The 20,868-nt window shown below is 32.9% G+C and overlaps 1 long non-coding RNA gene across 1 annotated transcript; it reads left to right on the top strand.

The window, feature by feature from the left end:
* The first annotated feature begins 5,280 nt into the window (after positions 1–5,280).
* On the top strand, positions 5,281–9,480 carry LOC147395225 (uncharacterized). The gene is made up of 3 exons (XR_015180773.1): positions 5,281–5,975; positions 6,069–6,151; positions 9,344–9,480. It is a non-coding gene; the product is annotated as an uncharacterized LOC147395225 (long non-coding RNA).
* The last annotated feature ends 11,388 nt before the right edge of the window (positions 9,481–20,868 follow it).

Here is a 20,868-nt window from a genome sequence, read left to right as displayed (position 1 = left end):
TTGTTATCACGAAGTCATAAACTTTACCAATCAAACTAGCCGACACTTCTAGAATTTTTTTAAGACTTCATTTTTAAACGAAGTTGGTTGATTTATAAGGTGACTTTCCCATAATTATTTTATACTAAACCAATGTTATATCATGGTATATTGAAAAAAAAAAATTACGTGAAAAATAACATTTGCTTGTTCAAAGAAATATAATAAAAGATTAATTTAATTTTAGAATGGATTTTGCATGAATATTTTACATGAACGGAGACGGTGAAAGCATATAAGAACTTCCTCTCAATGATAGAATATTTAGCTTTACAGAGTAGAATGAAGGAGCATCATGACCTCAACTCTTTGGGATGAGATTTTTCTTCTTCTTTTAATTTTCATTGTTATATTTTGTACAGTGGTGATAATGGTGCAATTCTAGTGGTGTAGTACTGATGATGGTAGTGGAGACAATGTGGTACACATATTGGGGCCCAATAACCCAAAGGAATATAGCTAGTCCTTTAGACTATTTATGCCTTAAAGATTTGGGCTTGGGCCCATAACTCGGTACAATTACATTATTACAAAGCCCCTTCCTGCAAAGATTTATGGTCATCCAAATTAATGGCGTTCCTCCATTAATTCCATTCAGTCCAATTCCAATTCTCCATCTAAGTATTTTTGGATCTTCCTCTTGCTCTTGTGGACCTTGAATTTGAATATTTTTCTAAGTGTGGTTGTAATCGGCCTTCATTAAACATTCTCAAACAATCTCAGTTGCTTCTCTTAGTTTATTGTTCATTGGAGATATATACTCTTATACATTCTCTTAATTGCGTTCATTTCTAACTATTTTATCTTTCCTAGTCTTTCCATCCATAGCGAGTTGGTTGACATTTTAAAATGCAACTTTGTGGTCATGTGTTCAAGTACCCCACCAAGGAGAAAACAAAGAAGATTGCAATTAAACGTGATCGGTTTTTATTTTTTATTTTTAGCCAATTGGATTAAAAAATATATACAAAAAAGTCAGTTTGATTGGTGATGTTTAGTCATTGTAACCAAATAACCCCAAGAAGAAAGCCAGAATCGAATGGCTAAAACTTACCAACGGAAATTCTCAAATTAATGAGTAATGGATCTGATTGATCTTTGGAGTAAAGGTTATATTATTATTATTTTGTGTGTATGTGACATCTAATTATTTAGGTTTTGTATGGAATCTTTTAAATTCCTAAATAAAATTCTCTTCTTAAAATGAAATTTCTACTATTTTAAAAGCTTTACATAATTTCTAAAAAGGTAATAACTTCATTTTTTTTTTTTTAAAAGCTTCCTAGAAATTGTTGAGTGCTGATTTTCTCACTACAAAGTCTTCACTTGGTCAATACTTGGCTGACATGGCATGCTCACGAAACCATAGATTTTTCCTTGGGATACACAACTGCACATCCCCATAAAATATGCCGTTGTGTATTCCGAGGAAAAAAGATCTATGATTCCATGTATGTTCCACGTCAGCGAGTACTCGACCGATTGAAGACTTTCTGGTTAGAAAGTCATTATTCAATTGTTTTTCCTAAAATTCCATACATAGCCTTAATCTAGTAGGAGTTATGTCACAGAACTCAAAGTCTCTCCTTTTCTGCAAAGTGGCTCTTTTAGGGGCCGATTTGACCCAAGGGTTTACTTTCTATCCTTTATTGGACCTACCCACCAAAAAAACTTGTTGATTAATTCTAATTGTTCATGGGCTTGGAACTGAACATAATCCATTAATTAATATGTGCGATTAGGTCCAATAGGAGGTCCACCAAATATTTCCTACACCATGTGCAGTGCATTACAAATTAGAAATGTAGTAGGTATGACAAGGAAATAAAGCTTGAAGTATATCTCAAAATTGACAAAATTCTTTCTTTAATTTGCCTTTATTAAGGGTAAGGGTGTCAATGGGTTGGTTCCCATTCCTAAGAAACTTAGAAACATAACCATTATATATAGTTCGGTTATAGTTCCTGTTGGTTTCGCGTCCAGTTCCAAAATAAATGAAATCGGAATCAAAACCGTCAAAAATCACGGGTACTTTCAATTCTCAAGAATTGAATGAGAAAAAATGTGTTTCAAGTCATTATAAACCATTTTTTTCCTTTTAAAAAATTTACATATTATCAACAAAAATATTAACTTACTTATAATTTGTTATACTAAAGATATAAATTAATGATTTTTTTCAAAAATAAAAATTCATCTTAATTAAAAGTAATAAATTTTTAGAAGAGAATTCATTTTTAGCATCAATTGATAATATATATAAAAAATTGAAGATTTTTATATAAAATGCATTTATTTTGAAATAAAAAATAACTTAAATCATCTATAGTATCAAAAGAAATGACAAAATAGATTGGTTCCGGGTACCCATTGGATAGAACCTAACGGTTCCGGTTCCTATCGGTTTAGTTCTATTTTAGATCCAGCTCTAATCGGTTCCAATAAAATGGGAATCAAAACCGGGATTTTTCAATTCCAGATCAGTTTCGATTAAATGGGTACCCATTGACACCCCTAACTAAGGGGTTTTTGGGTAGTATTTCATCTTTATTTTTGAAAAGGCAAAAACACAATAATGTGTGGAGATAATGAAAGTAGAACACTCTTTCAATAATAGAAGACATGGCTTTGTACATGATAAATTTGGGGCCTAACTCAAAACCAATTGATAATGAGTGGAGAGGCCCAACAACTTATAAGGAGAGAAATAAGGCAATGAGATGTGGGATTGAACTCAACATGCCCCCGAACGTGTGGGCGGGACTAGGCCAAAGTACATGGAGATATGAAGGCAATGAGATGTGGGACTAAACTCAACAGTGCAGAAGAATAAAGGGTCATGATATTTTTACCTGATACAAATCTTTGGGATCATGTTGTGATGATGATGTTCTTAACCACGAATTCTTATAATTTTCCAATTTGAGTTGATAAGCCAAAAATAAAAATTCTATTAGTATGTTTATAATAAAAATTTGGGCATTTTGGAGATTCTATTTATAAGAGTTCTACTCAGAGGATGTCCAAGAAAAATCATAATGCAGCCCATGCGACACATACGTGCACGTCCACACACACACACATATATATGATAAAAGAATCTATTGTACAAATATCAAAGTATCTTTACCTGTAAGCACTACAAAAATAGTTAATACCTTTGAACGAAATTTTCGAAATATGAAAGTTGTGGAAAATGCTAAAAATATTAGATTCAGAGTCTTACGTACTTGATTTTGGTTGGATATCAGTTATGTAGTAACCCATTATACTAGTAACATTAGTCGTCAAATGAGATAACTTCAAAATGTCATATAACATTAATCGTGGTGCTAAATTTAGAAGTCCATTTCAAAATCATTGAAGGATAAAATACTATCCTAAAGATACATCACATATCCTAGGATAAATTCCGACCATTGGTCTTCACATTTAATGGTTGTGATTCATGTTTTTGGAAAGTACCCATGTACCCTTTTCATAGCTCTTTTAACTCAAGTAAGTTTTTCAACGGGGACTGCAATTTATTCCGACGATTTGTGATGGTGAATGATGAATGAAGGCGACATACTCTTAAATTTGAATATTTAAATATAACTTTGAATCTATTTCGATGATATGTGACAACAAAGACGAAGAAAGAGCGACATACTTATAATTTTGAAGATTTAATCGTAAAATTTGGTCGAATGCCCACTTCACCACTATAATATAATTTTGGATATTTCAAGACGATCTATAGAGTGTTGAGCTCGGAAGGATTTTTTTTTTTTTTTTTTTTGAGTTATTGATCTCAACGATTTCAATTTTTTTGTCATGACATTGGATAGATGTTTCTGAAATGCCCAAAATACATATATTAATCAGAGTGTAATGTTTGATCCAAGTGTCAGTTTTGCCATTATTACAGATGTATTTGGAGTCTTTTGAAAAGATAGTGTCAAATTGGAAAAATCAAAATCATTGATCTCTTTGATGGGTCCTAACCTAGATCTAAAGAGTCGAACAACTCTAACTTAGACCAACCCTAACTCCCATTGGTTTTAAGTTGGCTAGGCCCAAGCCCAAATCTTAAGGGCTCAAATAGCTTTTCCCAATTGAAACATATTCCCCTAAGAGCAAGTGAAAGAATCCTTATAAATCCTATGAGTGATGATAGTATGACACCCCCTTTCTAACAAACGCCCCCATCATAGAATTGTAAATCATTTGCCTCAGGATACAAAGAACCATAAATCTTTTTCTTGTGTATCCCAAGGCATTTGATCTATGGTTCTATGATGGGAGTGTTTGTTAGAGAGAGAGTCATATTATCATGGTTCAAATCATATATGAGTCGTAATTTTCTAACTCCCCCCTTTAACATACTCCCCTTTACTCTTCTGACGTGGCGTGTGCTAAAATCATAGATTTCCTTGAGATACACAATTGCACATCTCCATAAATATGTGCAATTGTGTATCCCAAGAAAACAAAATCTATGGTTGTAGCACATACCATGTCAAGAGAGTATGTGGCATACTCAAAATACTATATTGATGTGGCATGTGTTAGAATCATAGATCTTTTTGCCCCACGATACACAATTGCGCATATTTATGAGGATTTGCATATGTGTATTCTGAGGCAAGATATCTATAATTATAGTACATGTCATGTCAGAAGAGTATTTTGAATAATGTCAACTATCATGACTTATATTTTTGCTCTCTTCTCGTTCTTTTGTGGTAGGTATAGAATTAAAAGAAGTCCTTTTTTTCTTTATGGGTTGGGATCCGTACTCATGAAAACTGACAAACCAGAATCGATTAACATACTACGAAATTCAATGATCAAGATTTACCCCAAGCTTGGAATAGGACGCATGACATATTCTTGAGATATATGTTTTCTAAGGATAGTTGGATTTCATGTTCTATTGGATAAGATTTCGTGTTATTTTCATGAGTCATTGTACACCCAAATGACATCGAGCATATGACTCAGATAGATTCCCTAAGAAAATTTATCCTCTAGAAAACAGTTCTAATCCCTAGGAAATCATTGATTTCCCTCCCACTCTACCCTATGTTTGAGGATAAAATTACAAGTCCCATGAATGGGGTCTTAAATTGGCAAATGTGGAATAAAAAATGGAGAAGGTAAGTTTTAATTTTCCTTTCTGGAAAGTAAATTAGTGTTTTTTTTTTTTTTTTTACATCTGTAGCAAGTGGACTAGGGCAGGAAGGATTATTAAACATTTCTGATATTTTTTGGAACGAAAGGAATGTGATGGGTTACTGTTGTGTTGTGGGCACATCACCCGAACCTGACAGATCTCATCACCAATCAATCCTCCCATATCTTATTCATTTAGTTATTACAAACCCTAAATCCTCTCTATTTATAGCCTCCTCCCTCTTCAATTCTCACATCTCCCCCCCACTTGTATCTCTTATCTCTATCTATCCATCCCCCTTTTTTGTCCCAATTAAGTTCCTTGTATTACAACTACTAACAACACTACTTCTTCTTCCTTATCTCTTTGATCATTTTTTCTAAGTTGGAACTGTAGGTGTGATAGCTTTTTTCTCTCCATCAATCATCCCTCTTTTGTCTTTGCTTCAACACTTGTACAGCAACTAAGACCATTCTTTTTCTCTTTTGATCATTATATCTAGTGAAACCATAGGTAAATATCCTTTTTAACTAAAGTGGGAATCTATTATTTAATGATTCAAGAGTGGGTTTGCTTGCTTTACAGATTTCTATCAATCTTTATTTTCCCTTTTTTCCTTCATGGGTTGTGATTAATTAGGGTTAGAGTTTCTCTTTTCAATTTTCTCTTGTTTTACTGCATGGGATGATGAACGAGGATCTCGAGACATCAGTCAGTCTTTGCAAATGCATCATCATCAAGATTCCCATACTTTAATGTGATTTGTGGAGCGTTTGTGGTGGTCCCTTCACTCTAAAATTAAGCTCTCTATATGTGAATCTTGATGATGCTGCATCAGCAATAAATGACTTTTTTTACTTTTATTTTGAAGCTTTAAAGAAGAAGGAGCTTCAACTGTTCAAGTGATCTTATTATAGTGGACGCTTTAAGAGTATAATCAAGAAACAAATGAAGGTAATTAAAGTTTCTTCAATTCCTGCTCACTTGTCCTCAAATTCTTTAGTTTTTTTGTTTAAAATTTTCTTTTCATGTCTTTGTTATTTGAACATACCTAATAATCACTTGTGTTATTGTGGTTGATCATTGATGGGTAGGAAGAACTAACATGCCCTGTGAAGCATCTGGTGATGGTTAGGTTTGGTGTGTGGGTAGTAGAACCAAACATGTTCCATGAATTAGTAAGAATGAACGGTTAGCTTTGAGGTGCAAGGACAACTGTTACTATCAAATATCAATAAGTTAAAACATAAGATATTTGTTATTTGTGGAGTGGTTTCTCTTGCCTTTCACTATAGTTTCTGGTACTAAAAATTTCCAGCAATTCTCTATTTAGTGGGATTTCCCACCCTATATGGACCTATTGATCATCAGGATCAATTTGAGCTCTACCATCAGTGGCACATAGCCACATGTGTGCGACCATAAGGAGCATGAGATCATCATCTCTTCGCCCCCTCCCTCCTTTTTTTTCTGAGGAGTTTAGGATTTTGAAGAGAGTTTCACATAGGTGCACATAAATATTAATTAAGGGCCTCCAACAAGATACGATCAGAACATGACTACACTACATCTATAAAGTCTATGAAGGAACAAAACCCATAAAGTCACGGAACTATTAGATTATGGAAATGTGTTCAATACCTCTCTATAATCTAATAGGAATGAAACCGATAAAATTTTTGAAAACTTACTTTTTAACTGGGGATTACATGTAAGGAGAAAGAGTAGCATTGAGGTATGTATTGAGTTTTCCATTAATTTAGGTTTTCTCAGCCTCCTCTTTCTTTTTTATAGCATAATGTCATGGTTTAAAATTGGATTGATGATCAAACTGAAATTTTGCTTTACCAGTAGATAGGGGGCTCGATTTGGTTGGACCAATTTCTATTAATTAAATAATTTTACATATATATAAATATGTATATATTTGAAAGTTTTCTTTTTCTTCAAATCTTTTTCAAATATCATTCTATGAATCTATGAATCTATGAGAAGCTCCATGGAATCAAAGAAAAATTGTATAAAAAAAATAAATTGAAATCTTCTTATTTTCCCAAATCTTTATTTTTCTTCAAAGTTTCAAAGCTTCTTCGTGTTCAATCTTAAGATTCTGTACCAAGCCCTAAAAAATTGTTTGCTGGAAATTGATACTAAAAATGTTGTTTGAGTTATGCTTTAAGAAGATTTTTTATTTATTTTATGTAAAAAAGCCCTAAAAATACATTATTTATAGGTTTTATGCCCTAAAAAGTACATCAGTTATAGACTTTATTTGATACTAAAAATCTATAGTTATAATTCTATTTAAGGAGGTTTAATGAGAAAAACTTTTATGTTTCTTTAAAATTTCATGTATCTATTCATAAAAATCAATGATTTTGACTGTTGAACAATTGTTCTTGATTAAGTATCTGTTCTGAGTGAATCAGACTGGTATTTCTAGAAAATCTGATTGGAGCAGACCGCCCAGTCTACACTGCATTGTGTATCTTATATTCATAAAAGAAAAATAAAATTATTTAGGTGTTATACAATAGGAAATCAGAGTTGGGGGTTCTTAACATGCCATTTAATGTATTTTGGTATGTTTTCTATCACCCCTTCTCTATCTCCTTTTAACTATTTAATCTTCCTTGGAATTTAACAGGTTTCGTTTTAAAGTTTGATATCTATTTTTTGTAATGGAACTTCAAATGAAGAAGCTTGATCCTATTTTATCTTTGTCCATGTTAGTTTGGAAGTTGGAATGTAGAATCATAATTCATTGTTTACTTCTTCTAGTTTTCTTTGATAGCTATCTTAAGGATCTCTTGGGGATTCAAGATGAATGGAAATAGTAGAGAATGTCTTGGATATTGTGGAAATAGAGGATCAGCCGCAATGGATAGCGATTCCAAAGAAGGGAGAAATAGGAAACAATCACACAAATAAAAACAATTATTTGAGAATAGGAAAATATAATCTCAATCTTCCATTATACAAAATTTATAATATTAGTTCAGTTTTCGTTTTTTGGCATTTTTGGGATGGGGGTGGGAAAGGTTCTTAGGGTGGAGAGGTGGCCTTAGGGATAAATAAGAGCTTGAGACATTCAATCCACATATAACACTCTATACTCGTAGTGAGGGTGAATTAAGGGGGAACTCTGATTGTTTTTTCATCTTGAACAAATTTTTGTGGGTGCATAAATTTCTTCTTTGTCACCTAAATCAAAATTTTAGTCCAAAGAATATTTATTTACATTAGAGAAAATTATATACCTTTACCTTAACCAACTCCTCTTTTATGATTATAGGTGTTGATGGGGTAGAAGCTCTAGTAGTTTTATTTAAGTCCCATGTCCTAGTTAATGAACTTCTAACCACTTGGAGCCATGCATTGTTTGTCAAGGTCTAGGCTTGTTTGGTCATCAACGTTGTCTCTATAATTCTAGATTTTGTTAAGATCTCTTTACGTGCACATCTAAATTGTTAGAAATTCTCTCTATGTGAATATCCCTTTGTTAAAAGCCAACTTTCTCGGTGATGTGTCCTTCCTGACTAAGTAGCCAAGAGGGCCAACCAGTTATGAATCTTTATTACTCTCACAAGAATTTTTAATTGCCCCCTCATTGAAAAAGTCCTAGCTCCGCCCCTAATCTTAATTAAAACATTACATCTAAATTAATACCTTAACATTGTTCCCATGAAAGTTGGTTTTAATTTTTGGAATTATGTAGGTTTAGAGTAAATTACATGTTAAACCTAATATTGATTAATGTATATACATAAGTATAGTGGGCGTCATTGTCTTATCAACATAATACTCAAACAACACTTACAATTTTACTTGAGCGGTTACAAGAAGACACTTATTGAATCATTGGCCTCTTTTTTTGGTAGTTATACAGCTTCTTGTGATAGATGTCTTGAATCTAGTTAGTGAATTTCTCTCATCGCAACTTTAAATGTATTCACTGTCGAATCACGTAAATCTTGTTGTGTTTCTTCTTTTATTTATTACCGTCTTTGTGATTTAATCTGGGGAATCATGCTCACATTGCTCTGACCAAGATAATCCTAATTATTGTTGTATAGTTTCTTGCAAGATTTATGGACATTTTAATACACAATTAGTAAATTTTGATTACCATTTCTTTCCTTTCAGGTAATTAAGCTGGGATTTAATCCAGGACCCCTTGATCACCATGAAGAAGTATCACATCTGACAATTCAGAGAAATTTACTTTGAATCACTAATTTCTTTCTAAGATGCAATCCTTTTTAGGGTGTTGGGTGGGGGGAGGGGAATAAATATTGACCTCATCGTTATTTTTGTTGTAATATGTGATCTTTCTTCTCTGTTTTAATATTTTTTTAATCAACCAATAATCCATCTGCTTCAAATGAGATTTTGTTATGCATATTATGTCTCTGACTGAATCAGAAAAAAAAAAAATTTGGAGATTAATATAGAATCGTGATGATCTGAGTGCCCCACGTGGCACACTCAATTGACTCTCCTGATGTGACAACTTTGGGAATCGTGGATCAGTACACCTCAGGATACACAATTCCCTCGGGATACACATTTTATGGGGAAATGCAGTTTTGTATCTCAAGACATACAGATCTACGGTTCCCGAAGTTGTCACGTCGGGAGAGTCGATTGAGTGTGCCATGTGGGGTTGTCAAATTATCACGATTCTAATATTTAAAGAAGTTAAAATAATCTTCTAATCTTGACAAATCAACTTCCTTATAGAGAACTTCCCGAAATTAGTACATGATTTTATGATTTCGAATCTCCATATGCCCCTCCACCAATAACATATGGCTATTTAATTGTTGTACAAGTGCCAGGTGGGATGGTAGGTGTGATCCGCTAAAGGAAAAAAATAAAAATAGTATATGATTATTACAAATAGTATCCCTAATAAATAGAAAACAATAAGATAACCCCTAATTAATATAATTACTAAATTATGTGAGCCTAAACCCCTAGATGGAATCAACAAAGGCAATAAAGAGAGAGAGTAAATAATGCAAAAAATTCAATAAAAGATTTATAGTGGTTTACCAATGCTTATGTTCAATTAGCAAGAAATTACAATCCATATTTCTTTCAATACCTCCCAAACACTCGAGGATATTTCACATTTTGATCAACAAATACCGATCCTTTCTCCCCTTTTGGGATTATTTATAATGGAATATCCTTCACTGTTTGTTTTGTTCCTCAGTTGAAAAGATACATCTTGAATAATGGGAGAATTATGCATATATATAAGATAAATTATGATAATTTTTTAGGGTTTGGGATTTCTTGTTTTTTCATGAATCGAAGGGGATGCAAGTGTCCCCAAATCTGGATAGAGTGAATGATTGATGATTCTATATGGCCTAATGTCATATACATTACATATAAATATGGGCCTAGACAGCCAAATAAACAATAGCTCTTTTTTTTGTTTTCTGGTTTGGGGCAAGGGATATTATTGTAGCATCAATGGGCCTTGTCCTCCCTTAAAAACCCCATGGATAAATTATTAACTGGATAACAAGTAATTGAGTTTCGACCTCTCATCATCTGCACTATTTAACTCTCTCTCTCACATAAAGGGCTAGGTACCTCCAATCCAACCCATAGTTTTAAAAATAAAAAATACGACTCAAATGTCCACCGAGTTGAGTAAACGAAAAACTTGCAAGTCGACCTGATAGAGTCAAAGAAATATATATTAATTTTATAAACAATTAAAAAATAAATTTAAATACTTAAAAAAAATAAAAAAAAAATATGTTTTTGTTACTCCACAATAATGTTATATATAACCAAATAATTTGAGTAAAATTTTCTGACCTGACTCGGTGCATTTTCAAGCATTGCTGAATTGACAAGTTGTTTGACCTATCGAATTTGCGTTCCAAGTAAATTTGAAATTCATTTGAGTTGACTTGGCCAAGTTTTAAATCAACTCCACCTGTTTAAAAAATATGCCCCAAACTCAATTTTAATGATGAAATGAGAAATTGTCCTACCTTTCTCTCACATGTTTTAATATAAAATCAATTCAAACAATAACAACAAAGCCTTATCCCAAAGAGTACTTCACCAGACGAATCTTGTTCCTCCATTCTACTATGTCTTCTCTTATTATGGAAATCAATTCAAAGAGGATGAAAAAAGGTCAAGAAGAGCCATTTTGAGCCTAAACTAGAAAAGAATATGACTAATTCAATATTGAAACCTTAACAATCAAGAACTAACCTTGAATTGGGGTAGTTATGGGCTTTAACTCTTAATGGTTTAAAATCCTAGCATACCCATCAACTCAAAAAATTCATACAATCCAATAAATCGTCCAAAATCAATCTATCAAGAATCATATTTTGGATAGAACAATCAATCATAGCTCAGTTGGTTTGACACATTGCAAAGCAACTTTCAGGTCATGGGTTCAAGTCAAGCTTTTCCATCCGAAAAAAAAAAAACAAAAACAAAAACAAAAAATCAAAATAGTTTCGCCAATATGTATGTCCAACAATTGGTGGGCCATAAAAGACTAGGTGAAGTTGTGTAGCTAAGCAATGTTCTTCTGTACAGGATCAAGATCCTTATGATATGGAAATGCAGAAAACAAGAGGAAGATGAGCTTTAATAAAAGAGGAATTATTATGTAGAGAGGGACCACGGAATCTAAAATAAGGTAATTTAACTCCAAAATAAATTAATGAACTAATAAAACTATAATCTATATATATATATATATATAGATTAACCACTAAGTTCCATCTAAAGAGAATTTCAAGTTCTACACTGCTTGATTGTCTAATATTACTTGGACTAATGTCACATGGAGATAGGATTATGTTGGTCATAGGTCATCATCAACTACTCCCATGTAACGTGCATCTCCAAGGAATATTTGACCAGTCAAAACATCTTTGCTTTCTTTCTTTTTATTTTTTAATTTTTTAATGAGTTGTGATGAATGCACGCTACTGACGTGGCAAGGGCACAGAATCATAGATCATTTTCATCGGGATATGCAGAAAAAAGATGTGTGATTTTCACTCAGCTGCGTACCATGACGGTGTGCATTCATCATTATTCTTTTTTCTATTTATATTAATAATGGATAATTTTGATACAATTTTACCTAAAATTTTCATCTAGTCATCCCCTATTTATAGAGAAAAAAGAGGAAACCATAATTCAGCTCAAATGATCTTTGTCCATATTAAAATTGATCTATAATATAATATGATTAGAAGCCAAAACTGTCCTCAATCAGCTTTGGATTTTATCTTCTATGGGGAATCCAAATTGAATGTAAATTACAATGTTTTTTTTTGGAATGAAAAGGTCCCCATCCATTTTAAGTGATAAACAAAATTATCAGTTTTAAGTTAATAATCAAATGAAATGTTCACTGAAACTATTTTCACCAAATTCCTTTTGATGATAATTATTTACTTTTACCAAAATGGGTTCCTGAATTTATCTTTTTTTTATATAAAAAAAAATGTAAGTAATTAAGTTTGTTAAATACAACACAAAAATTAATAACCATGGATTGGCTGCCTCATATGGTAAAAATGAAAGAAAAAAAATGTCAAAAAGGGTACATGCACGTTTTGATATAAATATTGAAAAAGATTAACTTTAGCCTGCAATTTCGGTAAAGTAAGAAATGCAATTCGGTAAAACACCCTTGCTTTTACCATGCATATATGAATTTGTGGCCATAGAACTAAAGTGTGTTGTTTCTCTGCGACTAGTACATATAATGCAAGCTGACACGACAGCTGGTGCATCTGCAGAAGGACACATAATCGATTTACTTTATGAATTGGGATGATCTAAGATCACACAATCAACAGTTCTCTATTACTTTCTACATTTATACATTATTACAATGCTACTTCAACGTATATCTTAGATTAAATAAGATGGTCATAAGTAATTGAAAAACTTAGGGTATGTTTGATTGCACATGGAAAATAGGGTGAAAAATCAATTTCCATGGAAAATGACATTTTTCAAGTGTTTGATTGCATATGAAAATGGAAATTCATTTTTCACCCCCTTCAAAAAGTCCATCAAAACATGGATTTCACTTTCCCACCCATATTTTTCATCCCTAATTCGTCCCCACTCATATCTTCTTCTTCCCTACCACCACCAACACCATTACACTAACCTCGTCATCGTCATCATCGTTGTCACCATCGCCGTCGTCATCTCCGTCTCCGTTATCATCATCTCCGACCCCCTTCTCTCTCTCGCCTCCTTCGCCACCACCACCACCACTTTCTCCCCCGATCTTCCTCATCATCTTCTTCCTTACTTACCTCTGCCGCCGCCACCGTCACCACCATCACCACCACGTTCTCCCATCTTCTTCCTCACTTACCTCCATCGTCGTCGCCACTGTAGCCGTTGCCTCTGCCGCCATCGTCTCCGTCGTCGCTACCCTCGTCGTCGCCATTGCCATTGCCGCCACATCCTCCCCCCTCCCTCTTCCTCCTCCTCTTCTTCTTCCTCTCCCACTCCCTCTCCTCCTCTTCTTCTTTTTTCTATTATTTTTCATGATTTTGTCCAAGTAAAATCAAACAATGGAATTTGATTTTCCAACCCTACCTATTTTCCACAACTATTTTTTCATAGATTTCAAATTCCATGGAAAGTCACTTTCCATACAATCAAACATACCCTTATTCGCATTCTTAGTCATTCATTCCTACTCAAATAATTAATCTTAATTATTTGATAAATGATTGAGTAATCAGTAGCATGGTTGAGAACACCGATAAAGATGATGGTGTCGCTAATTAATTATTCTCCAATTTGATATTTTCTTTGTGGAAAAGTTGGAATTCGAAAGAACAATGCACCCCCATCAATCCAGATGTCTGTCTTGATTAAGTAAAGATTTGGAGTCAGGATCCAACAAAAATCACCCAAGGCCGTCAAACTAACATTTTATGTCACAAGTTCTACGTTGGGGCAGTAGTGCCTTCTTCTATTACGATTTGGTTCTTGATAATATATGCCTCAATCATGGATTAAAGCTGCATGCAGTATGTAAATGGACCTTGACATGAAAAAAATGCAAATGGATTGAGATCAATGTAATTTGTAGGACACAAAACTTGGACATGGATAATCATGATCCATAAAAAATTGTTAGTGTCTTAATAGGATGAGAAGATGACATAAAACACTCTCTTTAGCTATAAAAAGAGGGATGATTGTGGGTTGCAAGTTCTGATTGATCTCTGAGCTCCTCTTTGTCATTTGTTGATAATAATATTAATTTACATCTCCTCTCTATTCTTCGGATCATGAAAATACATTTTGACGATCAAATTAATGATATATAATTTTAATAGAATGTAAATATTTTTTAATTGGAATTGAATACCTATACCTTTACTTATTGTCTATTTATAGAATTTCATATTTCGTTCTAAGTATAATATATGATGTTTTGCTCGAAACGCACTTGAGATATCAGAACGTTCCCGTCTCTAAAGTATCATGCACTATGTTTCCTACATGTTGACTATGTTTCAACTAGCATCACTACTTATTTATCTAATCATGTCAAACATGCATTTAATCAGATGCTATGTTTGGTATAATTTTTTTCTTGATTATTGATGTTTCGTATATTTAGATGTCCAAATTGTTGGTAGATTTTTCCTAATTAAAAAAAAATTACAGATTATTTTCAAATTAAATTATCATCTTATATATTCTACCAAATTATTTACAAACTTTGATGAATGTATATATATATATATATACATATAAAAGAGAATTATTGACATATAAAATAAGGAATTTGTTAGAGGATTACGATGTATCACCCCTAGTGGCTTGTGCGAATGACAAAGGAAACGTTAAAAGCTTTTAAAGGTTCTTCAGTCTTCAACTCTTGTCCTATGTTGACCAGAACTTTTGGTTTGGTTGACCAGGGACACGACCCATCTACATAGCCGACCAACACGTGTGTGTTTATGTAAGCATCTAAAACTTGATCCGCTATGAGATTTGCATAAGTAGATTTTCATCGAGATACGTAAAATTCCTATCGCAAGAACAATAGGGTGATGCTCAGGTCAACATCATCATTTTCCCTTTAAGTAATGAACAAAGTGTGTGGGTCCCGCTTCCGTAATGGAATCTTGTGCCTCATGTGATCGTATTCTCATCATAAATACACACACGCTTATCTCTCTTCCTGCAATCATTGTCATGGTCCCATGCCGCCCAATGATTCCAAATTGACACGTGTTACTTTCTATTTGGACGTTTCATGATCTTTTGGACTATCATTTCCAACCGTTGGATTGGCTTCGAGCATGGCTAATCAAGAACCATACTTCATGTAGATCATGAAAGAGGATACTTGGTTGACTTGGAACCTACAATTTCCTTTTATTTTAAATTCGCTAAAAATATATTAATTAATTATTTTCATTTAAATAAATTACAATGAAAACATGCAATTAATCTTGATCGAAACGTGATAATTTTGAAATACGCAGACGAAGATAACTAAGAGTTATATATGATATGAGATTTGATCATAGGCACATAGGGTACTTCTCAACATATGCCCCGTAAGTCACACATCCAACTAATTAATGCCTAAATTCTTTCTTTTTGAAAATTTCATTGGATTATGGCTTACATGGCAAGTATTGAGATGTGGGAGGAGGGTTTCATTAGCTATAGCATTTGAGCGTCTTGATAAAGTGGCATGGTAGAACCTACGTGGTCTATACACAATTGCCGTGGCAAGTGCTCAAAATCATATATCTTTTTCTTTGAGATACATAAAGAAAAAGATCTAAAACTCTATGCACTTGCCACTTTAGTAATGCACGTTTTAGCGCATCATTTTATTATTAGTTTACATTTTTAGATGTTGGAATTCACAAATTTCCATTATCAATGCCCATGCTCTATTATTAGTAGTTTAGAGGTTTTTCTTCCACTTTTGTTTAAAGACAAAGGAAAAATACAAAAGGTTTATGATTTTTTGACTTTTTTTTTCACTCAACTGATATATCAAGGGTGTAGAACAATATATTTTTTCTTGTGTATCTCGAAGAAATGATCTATGATATTGTGCCCTTACCATGTCGATCAAGTACAAACTGAGTGAATAAAACTGATTCAAAATATCTTGACTCAATGCCAAAAGGTCGCAGCTTATAGAGAAAGACTTTGTCATTATGGCATCTCTCCTCCTTATTACTTACCAATATTACTAGTTGTAATCAAATGATGAAACTCCTATTTTTTCTTAAACAACAATTTTTCTTACTGAATTCCCTATGAATTTGGTTTCCATAAAAATTGAAATTTGAGACAATCAAACATATCCATGGTGAAAAATGTTCAAATATAATGATGAGATTGACTTAGTGATAGGAGATTAATAAAGTGGTGGGCCAAACATTTATTGATTATAGTACAACGTTTACTAACAAAAGAGACCAGGTGTTAGCTCCTAAAACAACTCTCACGTGTACTTGATAAATGACCAGGTAATCGTGATAGAGATAGTGGACCAATACGTTGGGAAAAAAAAAATTCATCTAAAGTGTTGAAAGTGGACAATTATTAAAATTCAACGGTAAAAATTAATTATTTTTTTAAAATCTTAAAATTTTATGCTTGAAATCCTTGTGATGTCAGATCGTACTTTTAGATGTAATTCATGACCCTTAATAAGATTTGAAATCTTACTAACTTAATTACACCAAACTCAACCACACAATAATATTATTGGCGAAATTGATGATATTAGGTTTACGGGTTTACCCTTTAAAAAATGAGATTAGGTTTACATCCGTTTTCGTTGATGTTTTAATATTAAATTTAATTTTTAATTTTTAATTTTAATTTGATAATTTATTTTTATTTTTATTTTTATTTTTAAAATTCAGTGTTAAATCCTCAACAAAGAAAAAAAGCAACTTTGTTTTCTTTTGAGGAAGGTGAGCCTATTTTTACATAATATCATCAATATCGAAGGATGTAATTACGAAATTACCCAAAAAAATGGTGGCAGTCAAAATCCAAATAGATTGATCTTTTCACGCGTTGTCTACGATCAAATCATGATAAACAATCAATCACTTTGACATTTAGTGACGTGGAAGTCTATCAAAGGACTTGATAGACTCTCTCTTCTCTTCGTTAATAAATCTCAGTCCCCACAGATTTTTTTACAGTTGACTATTCACCGATTTAGATCTTTTCGTAAAAAGATCGAAAAGAAGAAACAAACAAACAGAGAGATAGTAAGATGCAATTATAACACTATCGTTTAATGATATTTATATAGAGTTACTATTGTCACACCATTTCTTATATAAATCACCACAGAGTTACACATAGTTCGTGTGCCCTTAGTAAAAATTGGTGTGGCAAAATCGACTCTCTAGATTTATGGGGCAGTTTTCTTTTTGTTGGGTACTTCCACTCTTTGCGTGAGACTAATCCCACAGTCACATATAAGCACTGATCCCTCGAGAGAAGTCTTATGTGCAATTGATTGAGTCAAGAGTCATCCCAAACTTGAAAGATGACCTCAAAGAATATGTGGGATAAACTTATTTGTTACATTTTTATTTAAAAATCTTTTACTTTATTAAGTTTAGTAGTCAACCAATCTCACCTTACAAATCATGTTAGTCGGTTTGTAAGATTTCAAATCTTACTAACGTCGTTAGGCCCGTAAGGATTATCACATTGACAATCCAACAATACAAATTTTTAGATCTCATAAAAAAAAGTCATATTAAAAAAATAAAAATTAAAACAAAATCTTTTAAGTTTGATCAAAGGTGTTGACAATGGATGCTATTGAACTTGCAAATTTAAAATTAAAATTTAACATTAAAAATTAAATGTTTTTTTTTGAAAATTCCTAGAATTGCATCCTCCACAATCTTTTGGCATAAATCATATTTTTGGATGTTACAAATTGATGTCATAAGGAAATTTTCCTTACCTAACAAACTTTGAAATAAGACTCATATTATTATAAATGTGGGTCCCACTTGAAAATTTCTATCCGTCAATCATTATTATTTTTTTCTAATACACGTGACTCATTCATTTAGCACATAAAATTTGAAATAACAAATCGACAATAGAAGAAAGAAAAATAAGAACACTCAGATTTATATGGAAAATCTTTTGAAAAAAAATCACAAACAGAGAGAAGAAAATCTACTATGTCAAAATTGAATAATTCCCATACAGAATTCGACCGAACAACATATACATAAAAAAAGAAAATTCTAAAATATAATAGGTTCATACTGCGAGGGCTCTGCCCTTGCACTCTCAAAATTTTCCATTATTTTATTTCACCATAAAATGTCGCACCGCAAATCTTTCGAACTGAGTCTATTAGAATTCGAGTCACACATTCGACTGAAACATTTCATTCAAAATTTTGAAAAAATGAACATGAAATTTTAAATCTGATTCAAAAATTGACTCATCCATCTATCTCATCCATGCTCGATAACGAGACAACTCAGCCGATAAGTGTAACTGTTGGAAGTAGTGTTGAATCCATGCTCACACCCCCTTTGTTTTTCATTAATTAGAAAATAAAAAATAAAAAAATGGTGGGACTCTCGAGGCGTAGAAATCCCAGGTGAGTTGAGACTTGAGAGAGACGGAGAGAGTCATGAGCACAAGTCCCCTCTTTACGTTTACCCCTATAAATACCCCATTTTTCTACCTCCACCGCCACCTTCATCAATCACAATCTCTCTGTTTCTCCATCTCCCGTTCTGAAGTTTTTTAATGGCGGCTTCAGATCCTTCTTCAAATCAACCTCACCAGTTTTACATGGACGAAAACTGGAAATTATCAAAGAAAGAAGGATCAAGGAGTCGTTCTTCTTCTACTTCTACATCTCTAATGAGAAATTCGTCCAAGAGAAGGTGTGCTTTTACGAGAAAGTGTGCGAGCTTGGTGAAGGAACAGAGGGCGAGGTTTTACATCATGAGACGATGTGTTACCATGTTGATCTGTTGGCACGATTATGGAGATTCTTGAAAGGAAGAAAGAAAGATAAACAGAGTTGAAGTTGTCCTCTGTTTTTGCCCTATTTTCTTTCTGCGAGATGAGTTTTTGGGTTTGGAAAGCCAGATAATTAAGCTTTCAGCCGTCCGAGGAAGAAGAGGAGATATACTTGTATAGATTTCAATTTTTTTTTTTTTTTTCTTCTTTCTAGAAGTTTTTTTTTTTTTTTTGGGTTCCAATGAAGGAGTTGGATTCTTGATGTTATTGTAAGTTTGTAACTCTGTAACTGATACTGCAACTACTGCTACCAATCTTTGAACAGAGATTAAAATGAGATATTAAAGATGAGATCTTTAGCCCCCAAACTTGAAAGATTTGATTTTTCTTCGTGGTGGGTTTTGATTATTTTGATTCGATTGGTCTGTTTTTATTTTCAATCTGCAATTTCTGTTTCTGGGTTTTGTTGAATTTGTTGAATCAGGTGATGGGTCTCTGTGAGATCTCTAGAGAGAGAGAGAGGTTTTCTTCCTCAATTACAGCTGCGGCTCTCCCGAATCTAGTGTGTTTTGGTTGAATTCTAATTCATGAAAATTATTTTATCTGAAATTATATGAGAATTGACCTCTCTCACTCTTGACTCTTCACTTTCCCTTCTCCAATCTCCAATATTTTTAAGTTAATTTATAAAATAAAAATAGTATGTTATATTTTATATAGGAAAATGAGATAAAAAGAAAATTAAAATTTCCCAGTTGCAGGGCTGTCACTTCCACTTGTAGAGAGGTAGATATAGCTGGAGAAGTAATTAAATGGGCAAATAACGAGGTGTGAAGATTAAATGACCACGAAACCCTTTCGAGCAATAAAGAAATTATGTATTCTGTTTTGGGTAATTTTGAAAATTGGAACTCGATTGACTCGCCTTATTGATATTGATGACTCAGCCAAGTGAGCAAACAAAGATAGTGATTGGCTCTGAGTCTGAGTAATACTTTCTTCAGTGGCCCCTCGGCATTTTCGTCATTAGAAGTCTTTACAGCTGGAATACGTACGGAGGTAGAATATATATACTGTGTGAATTATAAAGTCTGATTTTTAGTCGTAAAGAGGGATAGTTTTGGATAATTATCCCTACCTAAAATTATTATGTACACTTTTAGCAATGGATCATAGGGTGGGTATAGAATGGGTCGGGCTTGACTTCAAATCCAACTGTTCTGAGAGAATCAATATGATTAACAATACCCTGCCGGAATATAGTGATGTTTGTTTCTAATGTGAAATGCAGAAATGCAATTCAATTTGACTTGATCGAAGTAATTGATCTGACGGACTTAGTTCTGAATTTTTTATTTGATTCTGAATATGAATATATTAAAATCCGACACATTTTATTCCCTATTGGTTTATGACCTACATTACATTAATTTTTTTTTTGATATGATCCTAGGCTTTGATAATGGATTATCATAGAATTACTAACATGATGGTGAAAATTTACTTATTTGTAATTATATTTTACTAAATTCTAAAAATCCCATGTCTCACTTATGTTGTATCCAATAATTTTTTCTTGGTCAATGTCACAAGGGAGTTAGGTCATGGAACAATTTTTATTTAAT

Source organism: Akebia trifoliata, chromosome 8 (assembly GCF_017979445.1).
Source record: "Akebia trifoliata isolate Shusen 1 chromosome 8, ASM1797944v1, whole genome shotgun sequence".
NCBI classification, from domain to species: domain Eukaryota; kingdom Viridiplantae; phylum Streptophyta; class Magnoliopsida; order Ranunculales; family Lardizabalaceae; genus Akebia; species Akebia trifoliata.
The sequence above is the reverse complement of the archived record's forward strand: the minus strand, read 5'-3'. Positions and strand labels throughout refer to the sequence as shown.